Genomic DNA, 23,223 nt, shown 5'->3' with positions numbered 1-23,223 from the left:
ACACAAGTCACTGTGCACATTTTGTCAGAACACATATACTCAAGTGATACGCATTAAGTACTTTACAACGATTGCTAGTGGAAAAAGGACTGGGATAGAAGGGAATGTGATTAAATTAGACCTTTATAAATTCTTAAAAAGCAAGAAGGGCCTTGTAGCACCAATGATGATGTTCAAGGAAAAGAAAAAATAACATATAAGAAGAGCCAAGTAGCAACACAGAATGTATATATGACGAGCGCATGAAGCCAAGAAGCAATCAGAGGGGGTGGTTTATTGGGAAAATCTTCCTGGAAAAGGTGGTTTTTAGGCACATTGCTTCATCCTTCACCCAAAACCATCCCCCACTAACACTTCTATTAATCTTACAAATTCCACCATCACATAAGCTAATAACACTTAATCATAACATATTTTAAACATTCATTCAGTGCCAAAACACAATCCTAAATAATTTACATGCATTATTTAATTTAACCTCCACAAAATTCTTACAAGATAAGGATTATTATCATCCTGTTTCACAGATGAGAAGACTGAGGCTTAGAGAGATTAATTAATTTTGGGGAGGTGACCTAGCTAGAACATGGCAAAACAAGACTGATACCCAGTGCTGTTTGACTCTAAAGGCTGTGCTCTTAACATCTTTTCTGGTGATGACACACGGCAGACACACCCCAAAAAATGCTCACTTAATGCCAAACCAAGGAGGGCCATATTGATTTTTTTTTGGGGGGGGGTCAATGGCAATATCGCTTTTTGAGCTTCCTTCCAAAATTTGCAGCTATACAAGTGGCAGCCAATACAAATTCCTGTTAACTAACATGCTTGTTATAACAGGTAGCCCCAGCCTGGATCTGTCTAGGTTTACTCACTCATTGAACAAACTTTGATTTGTTCGAGAATCTACAATGTGTCAGACACTGTTCGACGTGATGAGGATACAGCAATGAACAATTCAGGCCAGGTTCCTGCTTTCGTGGAGTTACATTGTAGTGGAGGGGGACTGAAAATTGACAGAAAAGTGAACAGGAAAAGTTTCTGGAAACTGCTCAGAAATGAACAGTTAGTGATAAAGTCCTACAAAGAGAAGGAAACGACGATGTGATGGAACGTGTCTTGGGGCTGCTTAAATTGGCTGGTCAGGCAGAAACTCTCTGAGAAGGCGATATTTATGCTGAGATTTGAATGACAATAGAGAATCAACCACGAGACAGTGAGGAAAAATAGTATATTGGCTGAGCGATTAGCTGATGCAGAGTCCTAAGGCAGGAACCAGCCTGGCATATTCAAAGAACAGAGAAGGCTGATGAGGCTGAGGGGTGATGAGAAGGCGAGTGACAAAGATAAGAATGGAGAGAGAGGCAGAGCTCAGGTCATGGTGGACTCTGAAGGCTAGAGTGAGGAGCTTAGATTTCATTCCAATTGTGGTCAGAGGCTATCAGAGTTTTGCCGAGGGAGAGTTATGATCTGACTCTAATTTTGATAAGACCACCTGGTTCTGGGTGGAGAATAGATTGTAGGGAGAAGGGTGGGAGCAGAAGACCAGTTGGAGGGCTTGTGAAGAAGCCCACCCAGGCTTCTAGTTCTGGCTCTGAAACAGTAGCTGGTATTGTACTTCTCCTCCTACGATAAACGACTACGAACCCCAAACAAATATATGAACAACTCGTTTCAGGCATTGGACAGCAACCAGTGCAGAGAGACACATGAGGTGGGTCTGACATTCACCAGGGCTTTCTCCCTAAGAGCATTTTCCAAATGGGCACATGTTGATAGAGGCCAAGTAGCACACAGAGGTAGAGGAAACAAAGATGGAAATTTGAGGCTGCTGAAATGTCTGGAATTTGAGGGGTGGGGTACTGGAAAGGACAGGACCTCTCACACAGAAAAAGAGCCTTCAAAATTTGGATAATGATCCCTCATGTTCTTGGTTACCTTTTGTGATGGTTAATTTTATGTGTCAGTTTGGCTAAGATGAGACACACTGGTGTTTAGACTTTGAATAAAGCAGATTACCCTCCATAATGTGGGTGGGCCTCATCCAATCAGTTGAAGGCCTTAAGAGAAAACAGACTGAGGTCCTCTGAGGAAGAGGGAATTCTGCCTCCAGATGACCTTCAGAGATGAGCTGCAGCATCGGCTCTTCCCTGGGTCTCCAGCCTGCTGGCCTTCTCTGTAGATTTTGGACTTGCCAGCCCCTACAATGGCATGAGCCAATCCTTAAAAACCCCTCCCCCCAACATACACACACACGCCCATCCTATTGTTTCAGTTTCTCTGGAAAACCCCTCTAATCCTATTGTTTCAGTTTCCGTCTAAAACCCCCCTTAAGTCATCCATGCACATATATACACGCACATGATAGATACGTAATACGTCTAGAGAACAAGTGGTCCAGTCAGAGCAGAAAGATAGATAGAACTAGTAAGGATTTTTCAGATAAGGAATGGAAATAAAAGATTATTCAGGGGCCGGCCTGGTGGCGCAGTGGTTAAGCGCGCACGTTCAGCTTCAGTGGCCCAGGGTTCACCGGTTTGGATTCCAGGTGTGGACATGGCACCACTTGGCAAGCCATGCTGTGGTGGGCGTCCCACATATAAAGTGGAAGAAGATGGACACAGATGTTAGCTCAGGACTAATCTTCCTCAAAAAAAAAAAAAAGAAAAGATTATTCAAATGGTTGAACCACATGGAAGCTGTAGGGAAACTAATTCATAAAGTTCAAAGAAAAGGAAGCAAATGAAAAATTGAGCCAGTTATTATCTCTAAATAAAAGAATATAACTTTCTGACTCAGCAGGGAACAACAGTCGCATAGTCATAAAATTAAAACACTAAGTATGGATTTAACTAACAACTGTAATTCAAATACCTGGGGGAGAGGTGGGAGGGTAAAGAGGGCTAACAGAAAACTAAAATTGTCGTCTACCATAGTAAGTCAGGAGATGATGAAAAGCATCAAGAGTCAACTATACTTCAATTAAAAAAAAAGAAATATGATCAAATGCATTGTGAACATTTTATATATGTGTGTGTATAATACACATATACATATATACATGTGTGTAAATCATATGTATGTATAAATGTATGTAAAACATATGCCTGTGTATATATACAATAGGCACAATGCATTCAATCATATTTCTGAAGAATACTACCCACTTTACATATGAAGAAAATTACAAATGTATTGTCAAATGACAAAAATAAAGCAATTTTAGTAACAAAAAAAGGTAAAAGTATCAAGAGATAGCAAAATACATGTGTTAGTTAAAGGAAATATACACTTAAGTATTAAAAGAAAGAGCTAAAAGTATTTAATATAGTTGCCTCTGTAGAGTTGGATAGGTCTGTGTTGTGTATGTGGCAGTATTTTGTTATAACCTTTCAGTATTATTTGACTTTTTAAATTACACACATGCATTACTTTGTTAAAACAAAACAAAACATACAACAAAGCTACCGTTCACCAAACCAGGAGGACCTTGAAATGTGGAGGAAGACAGGACAAATTAATCATGCTTTTCTCAATTTGTTCACAGCCTTGAAGCCATCACAGAAACCTCCCCTTCCTCCAAATTTTATATCCCAAAATTTCAGAGGATTTATTGTTCATTCAATAGGTAATAAGAGGGTTGGAGGCCAACCGTCCTAATTTTAGGAGAAGTTGGGAAAATGTGTAAAGTCATAAAACACATTTGCTTGCTATTTGGATATTTACCAAAAAAGAAAGTAGTGTGTTCACAAGAACCCATCCTTAAAGAATTCTTAATTAGTTCAAATCACTAATGACCAGCACAGTTAAATTCAACAATGACAGATAAAGATTAGCAGATGTAGATAAGAAGTCTAAATGATAATGATATACAGAACTGACTGTATATTAAGAACGACTGGTAAAGATCTTGGATTACTCTAAAAATAAAAAAATAAAAGACTAAAATCAAAATTCAACTTAACCTTTTCAAAAGAAGCTTGTACAAAGAACATAACATGATGGAGGAAATTGCCCGTGGTTTATGTGACAATTACGTGAAGCCAGATAGGCCTGGTATGTATCAGATTCTGACACTGACGTGTCGCCTGCCTAAACCGTTGTTTTAGCCAATACCAGGGGAATAACTATAAATGTCCCTATTTTTATTGCTAGTACCTACTACTATTTTCCTAATTCTTCTGTGTCCAACCTCACTGCCATTACTTTCTACAGTAATATTCAATTACAGCACTTGGATTTAGGGAGGGTCTAGAAAATTTGAAGAAAGATTCCCAGATACTGACAGTCTGGTAAATAATTCCTAAGAGAAGAAATGAAAGAGCTTGATCTATTAAGTCCAAAGATAAGAAAACATAAAGATTATTTCTTCAATTTTCATCCAGACCAACAAAAGAACATAGACACATGATCAGCAACATGAAACTACAGGTCACTAATTTCTAACTAGTTAACTTTTGCTATTTTGTCCACCTACTAATTTCCCAGACTAGGTTCCCAATGGCTTCCTAATAAATTACCCCGAATGAAATCGAACAAATTCTAAAAGGAACCAGTGTTCTCTCTCCTAGGATTACCTCTAGGTCTCTAAAGACAGTCAACAGAGTAAAATAATAAGGTTGCTTCCAAGATTGATCTGTAGCAATCAGCTCAAATGCTATTAGTTTCCAACTATACATTTCCCTGCACAAATAGTGTGTACCTTCTTGCCAGTGACCTGGCACTAAACTCCACCTTAGTCACAGGGCAGGCATGACTTTGAACTAGACAGGGGATTCCCAGATTTTCTCCATCTTAATTTTTATAAAATTCCCCGAGTTTCTTCAGAAGTACTTACAAAATCCAGGTTCTGCCTCGAAGAAACGAAAGAGCAGAGTATTTTAGTTTCATAGAAATTTGTATTTAAATTTTCACGTGTTATAGGCATCATTCATAAAACCGTATGTGAAATTTTAGAACTTAAATTAGACTTTAACATTGATCAAGGAAGGAGGAGGAAAGGGAGGAGCAGGAAGAAGAAACAAATACAGTTAGAGATGCGGTGGCTTGACTTAGGATCTCAGTGGTAAAAATGAAAATTGAAAGCATTCGGTACCTGTTTTGGAACTAGATGAATAATAATGGGGCGGGTAGGCGATGATGGCAAGAGAAGAGGGAAGAATGAGTGCTGTTTTTAGCTCAAGTGACTGGGGAGATGAGGTGTCATTTACTGGGATGTGTAGACCAGGACACAGGTGTGAGGATGGGGCCATTTTAATTTTCTGAACATTTTAATTGTGAGATGCTGAGTAGACTCCCTAAGAAGATGTCAGGTAAGATGTTGGATACATGACTTGGAAGTTTCTGGGTGAGCTCAGGGCAACAGGGGCAGATCTGGGAATCACAGGAGCATAGACAGAAATTATAGCCACGGGCCCCAGTGGAGTCACCCAGGGACAGAGTGTAAATATAAGAGAACCGGGGATGAGGACCTAACCCTCAGATATGTCACAGTTTAGAGGTTTTGCAAAGAAGAGGCAGCAAATGCAACTAAAAAGGCGTGAATAGAGGGGAGGAACACCCAGAGTATGAATGATGTCACAGAAACCGAGAAAAGAAACTAACACACTTTGCTCAAAGATGGGGTAAAACGAGAAAAGAAAACGACCTCTTGCTTTGGCTACATGAAAGTCAGCAGGCTGCTGGTGACCCTGACAAGAACCTTGACATAGGTCCATGGAGTGGTGGGGACAAAAACCTGAAGGGAAGGTGAAGAAGTGAAAATCGTGTCTATAGTCAAATCTTTCAAGTTTTGCTGGGAAAGGAAACCCAGAAATGAGAGGGGACTATTAGGCCAGGAGGTTTGCTTGGTTATGGATGTTATTTTACTTTTCACTGTGGAAACTTTCATACTTCACATGTACAAAACCAGAGAATAATATTACATACCTTCATGAACTCATTGCTCAACTTCAACGATTATCTTTTTTTTGCTTGTTTCACCTATTGTCCATTTTTAATTTTTTTTAATTAAGATAGAACTTACAGATAGTAAAATTCACTCTTTTTGCTATAAAATCCTGTGTGTATAGATGCGTACAGCCATATAACCACCACCAAATTCAAGATGTAGAACAGTTCTCCCACAGTTCCCAAATTGTGCCTCATGCCCCTTTGTAGTCATCATCTTCTTTTACCCACAGCCCCTGGCAAACACTGGTCTGTTTCCTGTCTCTATAGTTTTGCCTTTCCAGAACGTCATATAAATGGAATTATACAGTATGCAAGCTGTCTGGCTTCTTTCACTAAGCATAACGCATATAAAATTCATCCAAGTTGTTACATGTATTAGCAGATTGTTCTTTTTTCTGGCTGAATAGTATTCCACTATATAGATATACCACAGTTTGTTTATCCATTCAACCATTGAAGGACATTTGGTTTGTTGCCAGCTTTTGGCCATTATGAACAAACCTTCTGTAAATGTTCATATACAGGTTTTGGTGTGACCATAAGTTTTCATTTCTCTTGGTTAATGTGTAGAAGTAGGTTTTCTCAGTCTTATGGTAGGTATATGTTTAAACATATAAGAACCCATCCAACTACTTTCCAAAGTGGCTTACCATTCTGTAATCCTACCAGCAATGTATGATAGTTCTGGTGCTTGGCAGTCTCACCAGGTGTTGGTAATGTCATTTTTTTTTAACAAAAATTACCCATTTTTACACATGTGCTTGCAGTGGTATCACATTGTGATTTAATTTGCATTTCTCTAATAACTAATGATGCTGAGTATCTTTTGAAGTGCTTCTTTTTTGCCATCGAAGTATCTTCTTTGGTGAAGTATCTGTTCAAATCTTTTATTCACCATTTATTTGGTTGATTGTTTTCTTATTCTCAAGTTCTGAGAGGTTTTTTTCTTTTTCACTATATTCTGGATATAAATCCTTTGACACATATGTGTTTGGCAAATAATTTTTCCTGAAATGTGACTTATCTGTTCATTCTCTTAACAATGTCTTTCGTAGAGAAGTCTTCAATTTTGACAAAATCTAATTTATCAATATTTTCCTTTACAGATCATGCTTTTGGTGTCATATCAAAAAGTAGTTACCCAGCCCAGGATCACAAAGATTTGTTTCTATATTTCTAAACCTATAGTATTAGGTCTTACGTTTAGATCTATGACCCATTTTCAGTTAATTTTTGCATAAGGTGTGCAGTATGGGTCAAGAGTATTATTTTTATTGTTTTTGCATATGACGTTCAATTGTTCCAGCACCATTTGTTGAAAAGACTATCCTTTTTCTATTAAATTGCCTTTGCATCTTTATAAAAAAATCAATTGACCATATATGTGTGCATCTATTTCTGGTCTTCCTATACTGTTCCATTGATCTATGTATCTATCCTTCCTCCAATTTAACACTCTCTTAATTGCTGCAGCTTTACTGAGTTTTGAAATAAGGAAATATGGATCTTCTTTGTTCTTTTTTTAAAATTTGTTTTAGCAACTCTAGTTCCTTGATCTTTCCATATGGATTTTAGAATCAGCTTGTCAATTAAAAAAAAAAAAAAAAAGCCTGCAGGTTTCGATGGGGATTGAACTGAATCTCTAGCAGCCCTATAACCTATACGTGAGAATTTTCCTGAGTGATAAGGCTGGTGATCCAATGAGCCAGGGCTTTTCTGTGACTCTTTGGAGATAGAATCACGTCCTGCACGCTGCCAGGTCACTGGAAGCATAGAGGACTTGGGTTTTTGGTAGCCAAGTTCACATGCAGAAGGCAATGCTCCTGGTGGAAAATTGTACTAAAGCTGCCTTTGTCCTGCCATCTACTGTTACCCTGGATCACCATTTGGAAAATAGAACTATTTAAATCAGTCCTGGATGGAAGCACAATGCTTACTGGGAGGAAACAAAGTAGATGAATTACCCCAAAAGGAGAGGAAAGAACGAAGCCATGGGGAAACTAGAAATCCAGGAATGTAGTAAATAGAAGTATATAGAACTCAACTAGGAAAAACAACGAATGAGAGAAAATAGACCAAACCATTGAAACCAACTCACTTTGACCAGAGAAAGTGCAGTAAAGAAAGTAGGAAAAGAAAAAAATACAGACAATGTGCTGTCTGGTTTTTATTGCTCTGCTTTATATGAAGATTTCTTGCCAAAACATTAAACACATGCAATTGTGAATTACGTGCTGTATATAAAGCTAAATAAAATATACACAGCCTTCAAATAAATAGTCATTGTATTTTACTTATAATCAATAACGCTCCATGATAGAGGCATTTGGAGTATCATATTTAAAGACTTTTTGAAAGCAAGAAACAACAAATGCTTTTTGCCATATGCAGCGCAGATATTAGTGTGTTATTCATATAAGCATATGACTTTAACTCTCCCTTTTATTTTATTTTTGGGGTATTTTCAAGTACTGTCCTTAATGTACCTCTTACATGATGGTAGGGAAATACAATCTGTTTGAGAATTAATTATAAGAAATTAAAGGGAGTGGGTTATATGGAGCGGTGCCTATTTTTAGCTTCTCAACCCTAAAACTACACATCTGATATTTAAAAATGAGAATCAAATACAATTCTCTTGGATGCCTGCCTCAGCTCCTGCCTCACATGTGAGCATTTTGGCCACAGCTCTGCTCTCAGCATGTCTGTACATGACAGTTTTTTTCCTCCTGTTTTCAAGCATCACCTACTTCCCCAGTCTCTCTGGACCCCTCCAGGCATATTGTGGTCCAGCCCTTACCTCACGGCCCTATAATTATGTGGCGTGCGGGAAGCAGGATGGAAAGGATGGCAACTGTAGACATATCTGCCAGCAGATGAGTGAAAATCTGCCTTCACTTGCCTTCTGCACTGGGAATATCTCTGACGGGAAAGACAAAAGTATATACACATATATATGTGACCTCTGTCATGCTGTCAAGGCAGCCAAACCCATTGTGATCTGCTACGTAGGTGTCAGCTCCCCCACCTCCTAGTGCCTGGAGGCAGATTTAAGCTCAGTACTTCAATGCAACCAGAAGTCATCTCTCTGAAATCTAAGTGAAGTGCACCTCTTTTCCTGCTTTCTCCATTTATCAAGATTATCTGGAAATTTTCAGTAGTTTCTATGTATACATCCTCATTCTGTATTTTATCATTTTGAAGTTTCCCCTAATCACCAGGCAACAGCTCAACAATAACATTGCTGTAGCTTGCACAGTCACTTCCAGCAAGATGATGTAGTCACGTTAATGATCCTGTGACCTTTAGGAATAAGGAATATATAAACACCAACTGTTTCCATCAGAAACAGTGTTTCCTTCCACCATAAAGAAAAATATAATGTTCGCATATTGAGTGAAAGTAATGGAAACCTCATTCTAAGCTTCAAGATAAACTGCCCTGCATTTAGGGTTATAATGTCTGAAGTTATCCATTGAATTTATCCATAAAATTCTGGACTAACCAGCACGCTTTCTGAAAATAAATTGGTATAATTTCCAGGACATATGGTAGATTTAGCTGACAAGTTCAAACCACCTTCCTGCTGAAAACACCTAAAAGTGCTGGATGAAATAAAGAAAAACGATTTCTTTAATGCATAGCTGAGCTCAAATCAAAGAAAGGAGAATTTTCAGGGGCTGAGAGAGAAGCAGGCCTCAAAACCTACAGAAGCAGGATTTGAAGTGCAGGGGACCACAGAGCCGAGAGGCCCAGGCACGGGCCTTAGCGGTTCGAAGCTAATGTTTTAACGCCTTTATAGGAACAGCGGAGTCAAGGCCTTAGACTACTGAGAGGCAAGGTGGGGGAAAGGAGCACCATTTTCTATAAGTCACCTGTCAAGTAGGACGCTGGCCAGTTCCACCCACAAACTGAAGAAGCATCTCCTAGGTGCCAGGTGAACAGAACCACCTGTGAATAGTCAGAAACCTAAGCCACTGGCTGTGGTATCCGAATCTGTAATACCAGAGCGGTATGGGAATTGACAAAACTGATCTGGAACAGACAAGAATCCTGGCGTCTCTGCAGAGGAAGACACAAAGACCACCGGCTCAAATGAGACTTCCACAGAAAACAACCTGACAGCAGCTTAGTTCACACTAAAATATTACACTCACAGAAGAAAACAAAGTGTCATAGGGAGAGCCAGGGCATGCAGAAGCAGGAATGTAAGGCAATAAGAGTAATCTGAAAAGGCCTATAGAATAAATGTGATTAAAATATGTAAGCAGAGTTTGAGGGTGATAGAGACAGCAATCAGCTAAGACTTTCACCTGTGATGAACTAAGATGGGATGGATATAGGTGGAAAGGAGGCACTGACTGGTGCAATGTCCCAGGCATTTCAGAGATATGGAGGACATAATAATTATAAGGACTTTGGAATTAGGTGGCTGTTGCTAAGTGCCATTGATTCATTGAAGAGAAAAACTGACATGCTCAGATTTGTTAATCAGTAACTTAAAGTGAAGTGTGAGAGTTAGGGGGACTCTTTGCAGCCTTTAAAGAGACTCTCATCTCATTCAGCCAAAGGGCACATGCAACAAAAAGCCAGGCATGGGATTTAATCATAAGAGTGACAGAACTTTGGAGAAGGCTGAATTCTCAGCATGGGCCAGTCCCCTATGCCAAAGACGGATCCCTAATGGGGACTGAGAGGGACCCTGAGAGCGGGGATGAGATATCCTCATAGATTCAGTTGACAACCTTGAATCTCCAAATTCTCCTGAAATCTCTGGAACCATAGAAGGATAGATGCCCCTCTCCTGCTTTCTTAAAAACTTTGCAGAGGCCTCAAATGAAGCAGGAACATTACAAGACAATGCCGGTTCTCCAAGATCTGCTCCCACCTCTTCTCTTGGCCACTGGATCCACAGATAGGGTCAAATCTCAGCACAACCAAACTGAGGAGGAGGGCCTGCTAAGGGAAGAGAGATATGATAAGCCAAAGCTGCTGCAGGTCCTGGCTAAAAAGAATGGCAGGAATTGGGGGAGTATCAAGGAGAGGATCCTCAGGGCGCAGGATCAAGGCCGACGAAACATACGTATAAGAGAGAGTTTATTGATATGGGGACACTCTGCCATGATACATAAGTTAACACTCTGCTGAGGGCCCCAGGTGACAGTTTTAGTACTCTGCTTAGATGCCTCTTAAAATCTTAGAAAAAGTGATGACACACCTTCAGTAAAGTGGAGATGTTAGTACTGCAATGGTAAACTGTGGAGAAAGGGATTAAAAGGCTGTGACAAGTAGGCATGGGAGAATAAGTCTAACCCCACCAGCTGACCATTGTGTGGTCAGTCCTACCTGGAGAACAGTCCATTTACTAAGGTGAAAAAGAACACACTGGTGAGGGGACACCAGCATCACTGAGAAACTAAGATGACTGTCCTCTGTAGGCCGAATGGACCATGGCAGATGCCATTTCACATCTTGGCTCCCTGGTAGCAATGGAAATAACAGGAGCCCAGAATAGCAGAGGCCAAATGGCAACATCTAACAGTCAAAAGCAAGATGAGTATAATTTCCGTAACAGGCAGCAAGGATGGAACGGCAGCCAGGGGAGCTTGAAATATGGGGATCTATGAAGATGGCTCCTAGAACATGGTGTTCCCAGGGGCAATATAGATGGACAACCAATAAGGGCATATTCAAAAGAGATGAACAGAAGGCTAGGGTCAGCCAGCCCAGGGGAGAAACACGATCCTCTGCTGAGTGCCAAGACCACAACCAGTTCTATGAGCCAGAGCCCACTGATGACAGGAGAGCTGGGTCTCCGTAAGGAAGGACCCTGCACCACGATGGCAAGTATATCTTGTAGTGATTCCCACAATCCTCCCCCAAAATACCTATGTTTACCTGAGAGGGTAAACATGTATTAGAGAAGGAGGAATACTCAGGGCCCTCCCATCAGAGTAGCGGCAGATGGGGGTCAGGTAATCAATGGAGTCCCAGCCCAGTGCCATCTTGCAGCAGGCTTGATAGGTGCATGAACACGTCTAGTACTCATTTCCTTGGCTCCCAATTGTACATTTAGAATGGACCTACTTAGGAGCTGGCAGAAACCTCACATTTGATTATTGACCTATAGAATAAGAGCTATTGGAGTAGGAGAAGCCCAGTAGAAGCCTTTGAAACTTTCTGCTGGCCGAGGTAGTAAATCAAGACAACTCAGCACTGGAGGGGATGGCAGACACTACTGTCACCCTCAAAGACTTAGAGGATTCAAGGATGGTGATCATTGTTATATATCCCCATCTAATTCACCAGTCTGGCCCTGCAAAAACTGGATGGTTGAAAGCACCTGATGGTCAACTACTACAACTTAAACAAGCTTGCAGCTTCTGTACCAAATGTGATATCCTTGCTATAGCAGATGGGGACAGCCTGAGGTACATGGTATGAGGTCATTGGTTTGGAATGAAGGAGGATCAGAAGCAGTTTGCACTTACATGGGACAGACAACAGTTTAGCCTATGCGAACTCTCCTGACCTCTGTTATAATATAGTCTGAAGGTACCAAGTTAGGTGATAGGAAGGCTGACAGCTTTGAGAGCAAGAAGGGGCTCTGCAACAGGTCCAGGCTGCAGTACAAGCAGCCTTGTGACCTAAAAGATTGCTGATTACTTAGAGGTATCAGAATGGTAGTGGCAGAGGAAGACAACGTGTGGAGCCTCTGGCAAGTGCTAACAGGACACACTTAGAGTCCTGAAGCAAGACCATGTAGTCCACAGCAGAGAACCACAGACCATTTAAAAGGTCTGACATCCTTCTGGGCCCTGGTGGAAACTGGTGTCTGATCATGCAGTGGAAACTGGGTAACATCAGACTCAAAAAGGCCTAACAATCTATTTTTAAGTGGAAGTGGTGTATCTGGGATGGAATTTATGACAGTCCGAAGGGCACAAGTACATTGCATGAGTAGGTGACCCAGTCCCCTATGACACCTTCCTCTGCCACAGTCCTGCGTCTCCCCTCATTCACATCTGTGGCATCCTTTGGGGGAGGCGTCCCCTATGAGCTGTTTATAGAGAAGAAATACCCTGAGCTTGGTTCATAGTGGATTGGTTGGCATGTTGGTACCAGTTGAAAATGGAATGCTTCTGCACTACAATCCTACTTGGGATGTCTCAGGACAGTGGTGAGGGGGAATCCCTCAGATGAAGAGATTCAAACGATGCACTTCACCATGCACTTTGTATGGAAAGAGAAGTAACCTAAGATAAAGGTATACATGGATTCCTGGGCAGTGACAGATAGCTGAGCTGACTTGTCAGGGTCCTGGAAGGAGTAAGATTAAAATATTGACCTAAGGAAGACTGAGGAAGAGACATATGGATGGACCTATTTGAATTATGTGAGTAGGTACAAAGCGTGAGATCATCCACTTTTGCGCAAGAAAGGACATCAAAAACAAGAATCAATCAACAAGCTGGAGGAGACATTTGCAAGTGAGTATGCCAAAAACCCTTGGAAAGCCCTGCCTTGTATGTCAAGTCTGTCAGACATTTGTCATCTTACAATTCTCCCTTCCTCTGGGAGGACATAAGACATTGGCACTAGCATTTCTAGAAGCACCACACACAAAGCCCTCACCATTTCATCCCAGGAGACAATCCATACAAAATGCAAGCAGAGAAAGCCTAGAGGCATGTCCTTCTCTCATCTCACTCTTTATTCAGAAAAACAGTGTATGATTGTTTCTTTATAACGTTTCTATTAAGAAAAGCCCAGTTCTCAGAGCCTCTAATAAGAAAAGAACAGTTGCAATTGGATTTCATCCCTGTCAATCATTCTAACTTATAAAAAGGGCATCTGGACTTCTTCCCTGACTAGGAAACAGCTGCAAGCTCATGGCCACAGAATGCCAGCCTTCCCCTTAGTCCATCTCTTTTAAGGTGGGGTGAGGTGGAGGGGCTGGCTCTCAACTATGCAGACTTGAAATACAAGAAGGAACTTTAGCAGCAGAAGCTGAGAAAATAGTGTAGCTAATAGCTATTATGATCTCATATTACCTTGGGTAGAAAACAAAAGAGATTTGCTTGAAAACCTCTGGGTTGACTTTTGTCCCCAAAATTACATTAATTTATATCTTGCTGCTTTATAAAAGAACCCACTAACTAATCTATATCTGATACAGAGAAGGACATCATCCGTGCTCTTGCCAATGAATCCTAAAATATCCACATAACCAACAAAGTGTCAGCGCCCAGAGGACTTGCAGACCCCTTACAAATAAACAGGAAAAGAAAACCCAGAAGAGAAAATGGGAAGACAATTCACAGAAGAGGCAAACTGTTAGTCATACATTACTGAGTATTGGCAAGGATGTGGAAGATGAGAACTCTCATACAGTTCTGATAGGTGTGTAACCACTTTGGAGAGCAATTTACTAATAGCCAGAAAGTTGAAGCTTTGCATACCATACATAAGCCAGAAATACTATGACATAAATACACAAGAAGACGTACACAATAATATTTTTAGTCATATTGTCCATATTGTTGTCATAGAAAAGAAATTGGAGGCAACCTAAATGTCCATCAATTGGGGAATAGAGACATAATTATAATACATTCCCAGGTGGAAAACCATATAGTGATTTAAAATATGAATAAACTAGTTCTACAATCATCAAAATAGGTAAATCTTCAAAACACAATGCTGAGCGGAAACAGCACAAGACTATTTCTGTAAACATTTTAAATACACCCAACAACACTATAAGCTGTGCCATTTGTGAATTCATACATATGCCATGAATAGGATAGCAGGGACAAGAAAGAAGAACCAACTTTAAGAGAGCAGTTAGCTCTGAGGAGGGAGAAAGAGATTTCACTTCTATCTGTAACTTTTTTATATCTTTAAAAAAAAAAAAGATCTGAAGCCAATAGAGCAAGATACTGACTGCCGTTAAGGCTGGGTGATGGATACTTTTATGATTGTTTGAAATGTTTTCTCATTTAAAAAATAAAAAGAATTCAGTCGATTAATCAGGTTAAAATATAAGTTGGAATAAAGCAGAGGAGACTCCAGGCAGCAGGGGGACTGTGTAGTTCTGGGCTCGAGGAGGGGAGGGAGCTCAGGAGAGCCAGCAGCCCCCCTGCTCAGTGTGGGTTGAAGGGCAGCAGCTGTGGACACAAGACAGCCACAGAGAGCAGGCGCACTGGTGAGGAGTAAGGCACTCGGCCTGGTTAGACAGGATTCGGATGGAGAGGAAGGAGCTGGGCTCCCGTTTTGGGCTCCCTGGGTCCAGCTGAGTCAGGGCTGGTGAAAAGAATGACATCTAGGGGCCAGCCCGGTGGCACAGTGGTTAAATGCTCATGTTCCGCTTCAGCAGCCCGGGGTTCGCCAGTTCGGATCCCGGGTGCAGACATGGCACTGCATGGCAAGCCATGCTGTGGTAGGTGTCCCACATATAAAGTAGAGGAAGATGGGCACGGACGTTAGCTCAGGGCCAGTCTTCCTCAGAAAAAAAGAGGAAGATTGGCAGAAGTTAGCTCAGGGCTAATCTTCCTGGGGGGGGGGGGGGGGGGAGAATGGCATCTGGGATGAGCGTCAAAACTCTGCCAGGGGAAAGTGTTGGGCTGACTCAGGGGGCCCTTCCCTTCCTTTCCCCCCTCTCCTCTCCTGCCTCCCTCTCCTGCCTCCTTGCCTTCCGGTCCCCCTTCCTCTCCCAGGAATCCTCCTTGCCTTTCTCCAGCTCTCTCCATCGTGGGCACCTCTACCGTCTACATTACGGTATTGATGTCTATATTAATTTATTTGTCTATCTATGGAGTAAGAGGCTGAGGTTCCTCACAGTAACCTAAACTAAAAGTAGTTTATTCTTATATTACTAGAAATTAAAATAATTTTTAAAAATTTTGTGGCTTCCAGTACAAATTCCCTCACTAGCCCTGTTCAACAGCCTTAAGGAGAAAAAACGGCTTCCCTTTTGATAGATACTGTATTTCAACTCTTTTCTAATAATTGCAATCCATTAAATATCTACTGTGTGCCAACCATCGTGTGGACTCAGGGCTTTACGTGAATCATTTCATTTCATTCTTGTCCAAAAATACCCCCATACAATCCTATGAGGTAGCTTATCCCCAGGTTACAGGTTATTCCCATCTCATAAATGTGAAAACTCAGGTTTAAAGGGTTTAAGTAACATAGGTAAATTTTAGAAAATGGCCCAGGAGAAATTTTTTCGACTCCAGTCAGCTTCTAGAGCTCAGGCTATGAGGGAAGAATTGTCCCTGACAAGAATTTTGGGCAGGACTCTTGCGCACATTATTTCAGTCAGTACAGTATTATGAGTTTCAGGAATTCCTGTTTTCTGGTAAATTTAAGACTTTGTGCCTTCTCAGTATAAGTGCTCAGATGATTAAATTTTCAGCAACAAAACAGAATTTTATTTTGAAAGTGTCACATCACCCTCAAATATGGAAAGCTGTATTATGAAATAAACATCAAACATCTAATAAAAACCCATTTCCTCCTCTCTCTCTCTCTCTCTCTCTCTCTTTCTCTCTCTCTCTCTCACGCGCGCGCGCACACACACTCACAGAGGCACCCACACTTCCGGATTTACTAACCTAAATCCGCAGGCTAAAGGGTTTCTCAGAGACTCCCCTCAGCATTAAGGATGCTAATTGCTACTCTAGCAGTTACTGGAAGATCAAAGAACCGCCCACAGAGCAGAGCAGCGTTTCATCTTCCACAGACCAAACACTAATACTGCCCATCCCCCATCCATCGCCCCCTCTCAAGCTGCCACATTGGACCAATTCCCTTTCCTCTTCCCCACATGCTCTCCCCCGCCCCTAAAATAGCTCTGTGCCAAAAATAAACACTCAGAAAAATGCCTGTGGAATGAATGGAGGAAGGTAACTTCACTATGATTATGTTTCCCTTCTAATTACCGCAGTTTGTCTAAGGATGAGCTTGTTTGTCGTAGCGATTCAGACACCCATCACAGAGCAAACCCTAGTCTGTCTCCCAGGAATCCTATGGCTTTGTCACCCCGCCACCCCTACTGGCAACAACGGCCCTGGGCACAAACCACTGGTCACCACCCCATTACCCTGTCCCCAATCCTTGTGCACTGCATGAAGTCAGTGGGCTTCCACTGGGGGGAGTTCCGCGTTTTGCTGGAGGGCAGGGCTATGAAAAATGATCCCCCTTTCCTGGGGTAAGACACCGTCCTTCTGGGCTGGCACAGTAACAAAAGGGCCTCTGTCAAGCATTGCAAAGTGGAGTCGGCAGGACCAGAGGGATTGGATCCCCTCATGGTGTAAAATGTCTGAGCTCCAGTGGATGCATGAGTGAGGCTCACTCCACACTCTATGGGGCTCCAGCGAAGCTGTCCTAAGTTCCAGAAAGGGAAAAATCAGACAAGACGAGACTAAGTGGCAGACCAAGGAGCCCCCTCAGAGTGGAAGAAAGAGATGGGGAATCTCAGAGGAGAGGCTCCCTGGAGAGCACAGGTCCAGGTGACCGTGAATGAGGCATCTCTAGAGCATCAGGGCCCCCCTACCAAAGAGGGACGCCCCTGCACTGCACTAGGCAGCCTGAGTCCTTCAGTAAGACACCGTGCAAACCAAACTGGGTCCTACTCTCGGGCAGGGGTCTGCTTCCTCCCTGCCCCCTGGATGAGGAGCTTTTTTCCACTGCCATCTCAGGCATCAGCCATAGCCCTTCCAGCCCAGTCACAAATGGGGAGCAGGGGTCTGGCCCCACATTCACACTTGGATCCCTGCCCCAGGCTCCTGGAGTCAGCTGAGCCCTGTTCTCAGCCTAGCTGCCCCCACCGCCTCCACCCCACCCCCCACCCCCAACCAGTGAGGGTTCTCCATGTCCTCGGGCCACATGCTTTAAGGCCCTGCTCACTATACTGAGTCTCCTCACTCCATCCTGGCCAACAGAGATTTCAATACTATTCCTTCTTTCTTTCTAAAGTGTGGTTTTCCCCCAAAGAAGTGTTCCTCACATCCCCACCTTTTCACATCTGCCTCGATGCCTCTGGTTCAGGGTTTGTCTCCTCGGACCCATCAGTCCCCTAACAGTTCATGTCTCCCACCTCTGCTTTCTCAAATCTACCTGGAAACCACTGTCAAGGGCCATCTTTTCCAAGGATGCTCTGTGCGTCGCACTTCCCTGCTCAGATGAGCTCGGTGACCCCCACTAAAGAGTTTATTATTTATGCTATGTCAAGGATCCCAGAGTGGAAGTATCTAAGGGAAATATCAACCCTGACTTCTAATTTGTGTTGTCTTCCTGTCTGGGCAAGTGGACTTGGCCCACCGGGTCCAAGTTGCAGAAAGGTCCTAAGAGCCTGGGACCAAGATACAGACTAAATGAACAGGTGCTGGCTTTTGGCCACCAAGACCGAGACTCCTGAGCTGTTAGCAAACAATAACCATTTCTAGGTGGGGTGCTGAGCGGGAGAAGAACGTACCCTCCGGAGCTAGAGATTCAGGATGCACAAGCTTGTTCTGAGAGCAACGGTTCAAGGATATTTGAACATATACAGAGCAGAGTCACCTAAATTGTCGTCCATCCAGAATTTCTCATCTCTACCCTCTGTTCTGGTGGCTTCCTGGGATAAAAAGTGAAAGGACGATGAGATAAGAGGTGAGCCAAGTGAAAGATGAGGAACACCTGAGCAGCTGTCGCAGAGCCCATCATCCGACCCAGGGCATCCTCTATTACAGCCAGCAAGAAGGCTGAGCCGCCACGTCCTCAGCACGGAGGTGGCAATCTGAGTGGCAGAGGCAGCCACGAACGGTGGCAACAGCACTGCAAGCCCAGACCACTCAGAGAGTCCTAGGAAAGACCAAGGCCCAAAGGGAAAGGAGAGGAAAGAGACTGCTGTTGAGTTCACATGGGGGCCGCCACAGGGACCCCTGAGAAGGAAAGGTGAGGTTATTGGAGGCGCTTTTCCGGGTGGGGTCAGAGTCAGTTCCATGTAGTGACATATTCAGGCCAAGAACCTGAGGGAATGCTGGTTATAGCTGAATAACTTGTAAATGGAACAAAGAGAGTTCCTTTTCCTTAGCTAGCATTCACTTTTGGCCCCTAGCCCAAGACCAAATATAAACTGTTCACCTCTCAGCGAACACAGCCCGAATGTCACTGCCATCGTGCTCTTGCTCATGCTGTGTTTGGCTGGGGTGCCCTTCCTTCCTCCACTTCTCTGGCTTTAGTTTCTAAAATACGACCCAACCTTCAGGGCCCAACTGAAATGCCACTTCTTACATGAAACCTTCCTTGACTGCCTCAATTTTAAGTGATTTTCCCCTCCCGAGTTCACATGGCCATTTCTACTTGCATTGTGATTCCTACCACATCTTACTTTGTTTTGTTTTGTTTATTGAGGAAGATTAGCCCGGAGCTAATTACTGCCAGTCCTCCTCTTTTTGCTGAGGAAGCCTGGCCCTGAGCTAACATCGTGCCCGTCTTCCTCTACTTTATATGTGGGGCGCCTACCACAGCCATGTCCGCACCCGGGATCCGAACCAGCGAACCCCGGGCCGCCAAGAAGCGGAACGTGCGAACTTAACTGCTGCACCACCAGGCCAGCCCCCTACGTCTTACTTTGTGATGGAGCTATTTGTGTGGTCTCTTGTCACAGTGACCTCCAGGTGGCTAAATCCCATGGGCATTTTTAGTTGTCATCTTACTTGATCTCTTAATAGTATTTAACGCTCTTGAATATACTCTCCCTCTTGGAATAGTCATCCCTTTGGCATCTGTATAGACATCTGGGTTTTGCCCACCCGGCTTCTTCTCTGCCTTCTTCGGGTAACTGTGCCCTGATTTTCTTTTGAGGAACTGTCTGTCCATGAGGTGTGGGTAGAACTGATGCCAACCCCCAACTGAGAGACAAGCATATAACCCACGCCACGCCAACAATAGCGATACCTGGTATTCTTGCTGGAACCCATAGAAGAGAGATATTTCCTTTACCTTGGGTAGGACGTAAACCAAAGCTTCTGCTGGTGACATGAGCAGGGCACCACGTGGAATGACCCACTTAGCCAAGAAGCTCACTCAGAAGAAGGCAGAACTAAGAGATGGAGAGAGAGGCAGGTTCCCAAGGACGTGTTTGAGCACCGGATCCAGGCATGTCTGAGTAGGCATGAGTTTAGGTAATAAGAGCCAAGAAATTAGTCTTTTTTTTAGCTGAAATCAATTGAAGATGGATTTCAGTAACACGCATTTGAAAGCATCCTGGTTCAGCCTCTAGAACACTACACTCGCCTGGCTTTCCTCCTAGCTGGTTCTTCCTTCTCAATCTCCCTCACTGACTAGTCCACTCTGCTCAGACTTTACGTGTCCTAATCCATCAAACGCTGGTCCTAGTTCCCCTTCTCGCTCTCTCTTTCTGTCTCCCTTGGCAATCTCAGCCGCACCTGGGGCTGATCCAGTCACTGTCTCAGATTTACAGCTTTAGCCCAGGCCTCTCTTAGAAACCCAAATATCTCTGTATCTTCATCTGCCTCCTCGGTGTGTCTACTTGAATCCTCAGAGCCATCTGAGACTGGTCACATCCATCCTCCCCAATAGCTCCTCCCAAATAGCTCTCCTTCTCTGTTCCTAGCGCAGCAAACAGCGCCAGACAAAAACCAAGGGTCATTTAACCCATTCTCCACACTTGAGCCAAAGTGACCTTTTTAACACAAATTAGATCATGTCTCTTCTGCCTAAAACGCTTCCAAATCCCTCCCATTGCTCACAGGATATGTCCAGAATCAGGAACACGGGCCCCACGGCCCTGCCCAGTGTGGTTCCTGCCCCCTTCACCTCTCAGTGCTCTCCTCCTTGCTCCCTGAGCCCCCCTCTCTGCCTCGAAAGTGGATGCTCCCTCTCACCTCAGGGTCTTGACATTCGCTCGTCCCTTTGCCTGGAGCCCCTCCCCACACACTCACCTCATTCATTGAGAATGTTCCTCAGATCTCAGCTAGAAGGTCCCAGGAGCCCTGCTTTACTCTTCCAGACTGCAACAGGCCACCCCAAGACACTCTCACAGCACCGGTAACTTTCCTTCAGCATGCTCACGATATCAGTTCCGTTCTTTGATTAATATCCACATCCCCTACGAGCCGAAGCTTCAAAGGGCAAAGACCATGTTTGTCCTTCTCATTCACGTTTCCTTCGCCCTTAGGTCTGCTGTCTCACGGGCAGTGGGCATCCATCAGTATCTGTAGGCTAAAGTGATGAGTGCTTGATGCCTCCTACTAAGTGAATAAGCTCTTGCAGACGGGCGGAAGCAGGTGCGCGTGCGGGAAGGCAACATCAGAGCAGGGGGGCTGCCAGTAATGAGGAAAGAGGATGGAACGGGGAACTTCCAAGGGAAATAGCACCCCAATGTGTAGAGAGAAGCTTGGAGAGCAGCAGGGTGACACCAGGCCTATATGAAAGTCACACTGATAAGGCGAAGTCGGATGAGGCGCGATCACAGGGCGTGAGTTTGTAGATAGCTATTTGCTTAGCTGGGCTGTTTGGTTGAGAATGGACTGGAAAGTCCCGGGTGATATTTTCTAATACAGGTGAATTTCGAGGATAAGCCTTTAGAACCTAATCAAAGAGCTTCTAACCTGTGTGTGATGTGTATCACGTATAAAATTAATGAGTAAGATGTGGTGTGGGCTTGTTGTGGATAATTCTGTTATGTTATCTTGAGATACGTAAAGTTCATGCTATCATTGTCTGCTAACACTTAAGAGGGAAATGGGACCTAGCACTGGTGGAAAGTTACTAAGGCAGAGGCAGAGAAGCATCGCTTTCTGTAAACTGTGCCAGGAGATTTTTATGTGTTACCGAATAGTACGCACTGCCTGGACAGGGAAGTCAGGAAGGAAAAATCAAGTTTATTTTTTTTCCATTTAATAAATACTTACTGAGCACTTAATTTATCACTGCTGCCACTTCCTGATTCTATGATCTCATTTAACTTCTTCGTGTCTCGGTAAAATTGCGATAATAAAGTTGGTTAGAAGATTAAATGAGATGATAGTACACTGAGTGTTTAAAAACAGTGCCTGATCCAATATAAACAATCAAAAAGTCATCTGTTATTATTTTTTAGTATCTTATAATGACTACATCCTGGGCCCTTTCTCAGAGTTGAGGTGACAGTTGTGAAGCAGACAGACAAGATAGGGCCCTCAGGAAGCTCCTCTTCCAGTTAAGAGGGAGACAAGTTAGTAAGTAAACTAGTAAACAAGATCATTTCAGAGGGATAGATGCAAAGAAGGGTGAAGGGTGGGGTGTTCCTGGGGGCAGAGGCCACTTCCAAACGGACCGTCAGAAAAGGCCTCTCTGAAGAGAGCTGAGACCTGAGTGATGGGAGCCACATAAAAAATCCTAGCAAGGGGGGCTGGCCCCGTGGCCGAGTGGTTAAGTTTGCACGCTCCGCTGCAGGTGGCCCAGTGTTTCGTTGGTTCAAATCCTGGGCGCAGACATGGCACTGCTCATCAAAACCACGCTGAGGCAGCATCCCACATGCCACAACTAGAAGGACCCACAATGAAGAATATACAACTATGTACTGGGGGGCTTTGGGGAGAATAAGGAAAAAAATAAAATCTTAAAAAAAACAAAAATCCTAGGAAGAACATTCCAGACCTGACGTACAGCAAGTGCAAAGCCCCTGCAGCAGAATGGAGTTGAAGTGTTAGAAGCAGGAAAATGCAGTGTGGTTGGAGTGTGGTGAGAGAAGAAGAAAGTGCTATGAGATGAGATCCGATGTGATGAGATGGAGAAAACCATCAGCACCAGGCTGGGTTGACCACAGGGCAAACAGTCAGAATCCTGATGGGACATTCCTGCTAGCAGGAGACTACAATTCAGCAGAGTGTGACCCTGAGGTAACCAGGAATCAGGGCCCTAAACTTTAAGAAAAGAACAAAAGTGCCAAGGCAGAGCCTTACCATGGGGCCTGGGCCCAGAAGAACCATGGCCTCTAGAAGGCAGGACCTCTCTGTAGGCCGTCTCTCTCTCCCTATGCCCTATGGCAAACACCACTAGTTGCCCAACCAATGCCCATTCCCTCTTTCTTCCTTGTTAGCAGAAGCTTCATTTTGTTCCTGGCAGCAATAGGCTGTCCCCAAAGGAAACAGGATTAGTCTGACCCAATCAAATGCAGCCAGCAACTTGAAGCCTGTGGTAAAAGAGGTGCTAGGCCCCCAGCCCCAGAGAAGCTTCTCTCTGAGGTATGAGAACCAAGAGCATCTACCCCAC

At 43.5% G+C, this 23,223-nt stretch overlaps 1 long non-coding RNA gene across 3 annotated transcripts in view; it reads right to left on the bottom strand.

Annotated features, from left to right (window-relative positions):
• LOC139041821 (uncharacterized) overlaps nucleotides 1-21,212 on the bottom strand; it is a 46,326-nt gene extending 25,114 nt beyond the window's left edge. Inside the window, exon 1 of one of the 3 annotated variants that reach the window (XR_011497795.1) lies at nucleotides 20,910-21,212. This is a non-coding gene — a long non-coding RNA (uncharacterized lncRNA). The other 2 variants (XR_011497796.1, XR_011497797.1) reach the window with 2 other exon arrangements.
• Nucleotides 21,213-23,223: the final 2,011 nt, after the last annotated feature.

Source organism: Equus asinus, chromosome 24 (genome assembly GCF_041296235.1).
Source record: "Equus asinus isolate D_3611 breed Donkey chromosome 24, EquAss-T2T_v2, whole genome shotgun sequence".
NCBI classification, from domain to species: Eukaryota; Metazoa; Chordata; class Mammalia; order Perissodactyla; family Equidae; genus Equus; species Equus asinus.
Note: the sequence above shows the minus strand (reverse complement) of the source record. Positions and strands in the feature narration are given on the sequence as shown.